Source organism: Oncorhynchus mykiss, chromosome 30 (genome assembly GCF_013265735.2).
Source record: "Oncorhynchus mykiss isolate Arlee chromosome 30, USDA_OmykA_1.1, whole genome shotgun sequence".
In the NCBI taxonomy this organism is placed as follows: Eukaryota; Metazoa; Chordata; class Actinopteri; order Salmoniformes; family Salmonidae; genus Oncorhynchus; species Oncorhynchus mykiss.
Genome location: NC_050570.1, coordinates 43,278,849 through 43,285,950, shown reverse-complemented (window position 1 = coordinate 43,285,950; position 7,102 = coordinate 43,278,849).

The following is a 7,102-nucleotide window of genomic DNA, read 5'->3' as shown; positions in this document are numbered from 1 at the left end:
AAAAAAAACTTGATTTTGTAGGTTTACAATATCCCTCTGTGCCCAGGGTTGACCCATTTTAAGAAATGCCATTGGTTGGTGGATATAAAGTCTAAGATCTTTCATACACTGCTGCTACTCCCTATTTATTGTCTATATGCATAGTCACTTTACCCTTACCTACATGTACAAATTACGCACTTTGACTCAGTACCGGTACCCCCTGTATATAGCCTCTGTATTGCTATTTTATTGTGTTACTTTTGATTTTTTACTTAAGAAAATATTTACTGAATAAACTAAACTATTTCTTGAACTGCATTGTTGGTTAAGAGCTTGTAAGTAAGCATTTCACGGTTAGGTCTAAACCTGTTGTATTCCGGGCATGTGACAAGTATAATTTGATTTGATCTGATGGGACCAGCTACAATTTGGTGTTCGGTCACATACAAGTAAATAGACGCTTTTCATTGGCTGATATGCATTTTGTGCTGGAAAACCCATTTAGATTTAAACGGTTGCTTATGTTCACAAGTATGGTCCCATGATGGCTAACTAGCTTGTTAATTGTTTACAAACAAATTAGTGAATGGGTTAAAAAGCTAAAGAACTACAGTATACATAGCTAGCTAGTTAGGATTCATTTTGAAAGTTGGATCATCTTATCCTTTGAGGCCTTAAAAGTTCTTACACTTCTAATTTGAAACATTCTAAACAACTGGGAAACGTCCATGGCAGGCACTGTTGTCACCTTAGCTTGTTACAGATCTTCTGAGTGATAGGAAGCACGAGTACCACCACCAATCAGCCTAGACCACTGTGCACACACCCGTCGTTACTACAGCGACTAGCGTAGGTATATCAGCAAATGACTGCTGTCTGAACACACGCAAATCTGATTTGGTCACTTGTAACATGCTGTTTGGACAGCCTGTATTCCAAAACAGATTTGAAAAACAAAACTGATTTGAGCATTAAGGCCTGCAGTGTGAACAAGGCTTTAGACCTCAGCAACGATGGTGTTGAAAGCAGAGCTGTAATTGATGAACAGCGTTCTACCATAGGTATTATTTTTGTCCAGGTGGGATAGTGGCTGGTTTCCCCTTTATAATCCGTGATTTTCGGAAGTCCCTTTGTTCAGATGGTGACGAAAATAAGCATACAAAACAGAAAACTACAAACAGGCATGCCCAAACGAAAGCCTCACGACTCTGCAAGCTGAGACACCAACTGACGATCACCTTATTTGCCTGCACCTGATGTGCTTATCAAGCCTTCCTGGCAGAGCAATGCCCTTAATGGTTGGTGCTGCCACCTGGGGATGGGGTGTGGAAGTGCTTGTTTATGTCCCAACGCTGACCTCCCCCCATATCATAACAGTAGCTGATGTGATGTATTAAATACCTATCCAGGCTTTGTAAGATCTGGCATACGTCTACAATGTAGTGGGGGAGGAATTCTACCATTTGTCTATAGGAAAACCTCTAAACTTTAAAGTCCTCTAATAAGGTTAGAGGTCACCCAGGTGGGAGTCTTGTTGGTGGGAAGTCATTGTTACAGATCAGCAGAGGATATTACACAGGTGCTTCCTGTACATCAACTTACTGCACTTCCTGGAACCATCTGCACTTTAATGGCTATTTGTGGTTGAATACTAAAAGTTATTGGATCAGCGCATTAAAAGAAAACGGATGTGTATAAGAACAGTTCTAGGTCAGTCGAAAGTAGTCATTCATAAAGCCTTTAAAAATAACATTTAAAACAATGTTACAACGCTAAAATGATACAATTACAAGCTTGTAATCAACGTATGATCATTGTTATAGAACATGATGAAAGCGCATAAGATGTAGTGCTGACTCCCGGGTGGCGCAGTGGTTAAGGGCGCTGTACTGCAGCGCCAGCTGTGCCATCAGAGTCCCTGGGTTAGCGCCCAGGCTCTGTCGTAACCGGCCGCGACCGGGAGGTCCGTGGGGCGACGCACAAATGGCCTAGCGTCGCCCGGGTTAGGGAGGGCTTGGTCGGTAGGGGTGTCCTTGTCTCATCGCGCACCAGCGACTCCTGTGGCGGGCCTGGCGCAGTGTGCGCTAACCAAGGTGGCCAGGTTCACGGTGTTTCCTCCGACGCATTGGTGCGGCTGGCTTCCGGGTTGGATGCGCGCTGTGTTAAGAAGCAGTGCGGCTTGGTGTATCGGAGGACGCATGACTTTCAACATTCGTCTCTCACGAGCCCGTACGGGAGTTGTAGCGATGAGCTACTACAACAATTGGATACCACGAAATTGGGGGTAAAATGAAAAAATAAAAAAAAGATGTAGTGCTAATTAGAGGCATGACACAAACAACTTCAACACAACACCAAAAAACCCTAAAATTGCTCTACTGAAATATCAGCGTAAGTAAACCTTTACTGACTGTATCCCATAGGTCTGCCTCAACCCCAGACTATTGAAGGGCGATGGGGCTGGTGTAGAGGTCAGGGTATCTTTAGTGACAGGTGGGTTTATCAGGGTGTATGGAGGGGGCAGGGGGGTTCTCTGTCAGACATCAGCTGAACTTCTGCCAAAGTCAGCTGTTCTCAGAGACAGGTGCACATCGCCAGAGAGCCTACCTTGGCGACAGTTAGAGCTGTGTGTGTGAATCAGAATCTCAGGCACAGCTACAAATGAGAATGAGCAATGTGAACAAGTGGATTCATCCTAATCCTTTAATGAGAAACTGACTCTTGCATAATCATTTTTATTCTATATTGACCTTCAATTCAAATGCTGTAGATGTAGTCAATGTTGTGTGGTTGAATACGATCCCTGTTCACTATCTGATCGGGGTTTTCCCTGGCATGTCAGACAGCTTTGGGTTCGGGCTTGGGCATGCAGTGTTACCCAAATGTTACATCAGAATGACTCGTAGGTTGTGGCTGTACTGTACTAGTCCAGCTGTGGCAATACAAATATGCATATCATTTATTTTGTGTTACATCAACGTTCTGCACCCATACATAGTCTACCTCTTGACCAAAAAACTTCCAATCCAGAGGAAAGTGTTTACTTTTTGGTCTTGGAGAAGATGCTACAATATGGGGTTGTTGGTCTGAGGATGTTGTAGGTGCGCAACCTCTGTAACATTATGGGGTTGGTGGTCTGAGGCTGGACATGTACCAGTGAACACAGGCCAGGACATCCAGACTGAAGAGTGGATTGGCTGCTTGGTTGGTACATTGTTGAGGACAGAGAAATTGTCTAAAGAAATTGGTTTAATCGGTGCCATCTCAGAATTTCACATTACAAAGGACAGCTGCACCCTCTGTGGAGTACAAGGGACTTCTGGTTGCTTTTATTATGGGCTGTGTTACAGTTTCACACTGTGGTTACAACCCTGAAGAGCCACCACCTGGGTAGCATAATTCTATTTATTGATTTAAAAAATGTATGAAATCTCTTAACCATTCATGGACATGGAGCATAATTAAGCCCACTAAGTAGAGATTTAACCTGCTGCATTACGATAGCCTAATGTTGATATTTTCATCAACTGAGTGAGCCAAAGGCATATTTACGCTGTGCATAACATTAGTGATTACTCACAAAACACAGACAAAAAATACCATAATTTCGGTAATTTCCATGAAATTTAATACGTAGAATAATCCTTTGGAGGAAGGATTGTTGACATATATTTCACATTTGTATCTCAAATCTGAATTGTCAAATAATTAATCAAAGTTGGAATATTTATGACATTGATATTGCCCAGGCCTCCTTTAAGACTCCAGAATGGAGAACACCGAATCTGTAGTTACTACCAAGCAACAACTGGTGTCATAGGAAGCTTTACCCCTTGCTCTGTAATATAAATAGTGTTTTGGATTTCAATGACATATTTTTACATTCATTGATGAATATTGAAATATAAAATGTTTGACTAATTATTCTATATATATTGTTGAATATTATATACAGTACCTTTGGGAAAGTATTCAGACCCCTTGACTTTTCCCACATTTTGTTAGGTTACAGCCTTATTATAAAATGTATGAAATTGTTTTTTTCCCATTCATCAATCTACACAAAATACCCCATAACACAAAGTGTCTTTTCTTTTTTTTGCTAAATTAAAATAAATTAAAAACTGATACCACATTTACATAAGTATTCAGACCCTTTACTCAGTACTTTGTTGAAGCACCTTTGTCAGCAATTACAGACTCGAGTCTTCTTGGGTATGACGCTGCAAGCTTGGCACACCTGTATTTGGGGAGTTTCTCCTGTTCTTCTCTGCAGATCCTCTCAAGCTCTGTCAGGTTGGATGGGGAGCGTTGTTGCACAGCTATTTTCAGGTCTTTCCAGAGATGTTAGATAGGGTTCAAGTTTGAGCTCTGGCTGGGTTAAGGACATTCAGAGACTTGTCCCGAAGCCACTCTTGCATTGTCTTGGCTGTGTGCTTAGGTTCATTGTTCTGTTGGAAGGTGAATCATCCCAGTATGAGGTCCTGCTAGAACAGGTTTTCATCAAGGATCTCTCTGTACATTGCTCTGTTCATCTTTGCCTCTACCCTGACTAGTCTCCCAGTCCCTGCCTCTGAAAAACATCCCCACAGCATGATGCTGCCACCACCATGCTTCACCTCCATGCTTCATGCATTCAGGACAAAAGTTCAATCTTGGTTTCATCAGACCAATATTGTTTCTCATGGTCTGAGAGTCTTTAGGTGCCTTTTGGAAAACTCAAAGCGGGCTATCATGTGCCTTATACTCAGGAGTGGCTTCCACTTGGCCACTCTACCATAAAGGCCTGATTGGTGAAGTGCTGCAAAGATGGTTGTCCTTCTGGAAGGTTCTCCTATCTCCACAGAGGAAATCTAAAGCTCTGTCAGAGTGACCATTGGGTTCTCGGTCACCTCCCTAACCAAGGCCCTTTTCCCCGTTTGGTCGGGCGGTCAGCTCTAGGAAGAGTCTTGGTGGTTCCAAACTTCTTCCATTTAAGAATGATGGAGGCCACTGTGTTTTGATCTGAAATGCACTGTCAACTGTGGGACCTTATATAGACAGGTGTGTGCCTGTCCAAATCATGTCCAATCAATTGAATTTACCACAGGCGGTCTCCAATGAAGTTGTATAAACATCTCAAGTACGATCAATGGAAACAGAATGCACCTGATCTACATTTTGAGTCTCATAGCCAAGGGTCTGAATGCTTATGTAAATAAGGTATTTCTGGTTTTTATTTTTAATATGTTTTCAAACATTTCAACAAACCTGCTTTCACTTTGTCATTATGGGTTATTGTGTGTAAAATGATGAGGAAAAACGTTTATTTAATCAATTTTAGAATAAGGCTGTAACATTGGAACATAACAAAATGTGGAAAAAGTCAAGGGGTCTGAATACTTTCCAAATGCACTGTATACATACAGTACCAGTCAAAAGTTTGGGCACACCTACTCATTCCAGGGTTTTTCTTTATTTTTACTACTTTCTACATTGTAGAATAATAGTGAATACATCAACACTATGAAATAACACATATGGAATCATGTAGTAACCAAAAACGTATGAAACAAATCAAAATATATTTTATATTTGAGATTCTTCAAAGTAGCCACCCTTTGCCTTGATAACAGCTTTGTACACTTTTGGCATTCTCTCAACGAGCTTCATTAGGTAGTCACCTGGAATGCATTTCAACATGCACACCTGTTAATTAACAGTTCACTTATGGATTTTCTTTGCTTCTTAATGCGTTTGAGCCAATCAGTTGTGTTGTGATAAGGTAGGGGTGGTATACAGAAGGTAGCCCTATTTAGTAAAAGACCACGTACATATTATGGCAAGAACAGCTCAAATAAGCAGAGAAACGAAAGTCCATCATTACAATCCGGTCAGTCAATCCGGAAAATGTCAAGAACTTTGAAAGTTCCTTCAAGTGCAGTCGCAAAAAAACATCAAGTGCTGTGATGAAACTGGCTCTCATGAGGAATGCCACAGGAAAGGAAGACCCAGAGTTACCTCTGCTGGAGAGGATAAGTTCATTAGCGTTACCTGCATCCTTCATCCTAAAAGCTCCTTCAGACAACTGAAAGCTCTGCCCGCCTCTGCTGACCAACGCAAGCGCACAGGTCCTCCCTTCAGCAGTGAGGTAATGGGAGCAGCCACCTGACCAAAACCCCGGGCAAACCCTAAAAACCGCTGCACCTCTTTCACCGTGGTCAGAGTCGGCCAATTATGCACGGCTGTAACACGGTCACACTCCATCACCACCCCGGAGGTGGAAATACGATAACCCAGGAAGGAAACGGCCTGTTTGAAGAACACACATTTCTCCGCCTTGCAATACAGGTCATGCTCCAGCAGTCGCCCAAGTACCTTATGCACCAGAGACACATGCGCCGCGCGTGTGGCAGAATAGATCAAGATGTCATCGATGCACACTACCATTCCCTGCCCAAGCAGGTCTCGGAGAATCTCATCTACGAAGGATTGAAAGATGGCTGGAGCATTTTTCAACCCATATGGCATGACGCGGTACTCATAATGGGCAGATGTAGTACTAAATGCGGTTTTCCACTCATCTCCTCCCCTGATAGGCACCAGATTATACGCACTCCTCAGGTCCAGTTTTGTGAAGAAGCGTGCCCCGTGAAATGATTTAACCGCCGTAGCGATGAGAGGTAGTGGGTAACTAAACCCCACTGTGATGGAATTTAGACCTCGATAATCAATGCACGGACGCAGACCTCCCTCCTTCTTCTTCACAAAAAAATAACCTTGAGGAGACGGGTGATGCGGAGGGCCGAATGTACCCCTGTCCCAGCGCTTCAGCAACATATGTCTCCATAGCTACAGTCTCCTCCTGGGACAATGGGTACACGTGACTCCTAGGAAGTGCAGCGTTCTCCAGGAGGTCTATCGCGCAGTCCCCTCGACGATGGGGTGGTAATTGGGTCGCTATTCAGAGGGAATGCGCACGGTGGAAACCAGGTCTGGACTCTCCACCGTAGTCGCACAGATGGCAACTCCCATACACCTGCCTGAACACTCCTCTGACCACCCCTTAAGATTGTCAAGACGGATGACCCACAGCCAAACCGGTCATGCTAGAGGACTTTCTCCACGGCGTCTCCAGACT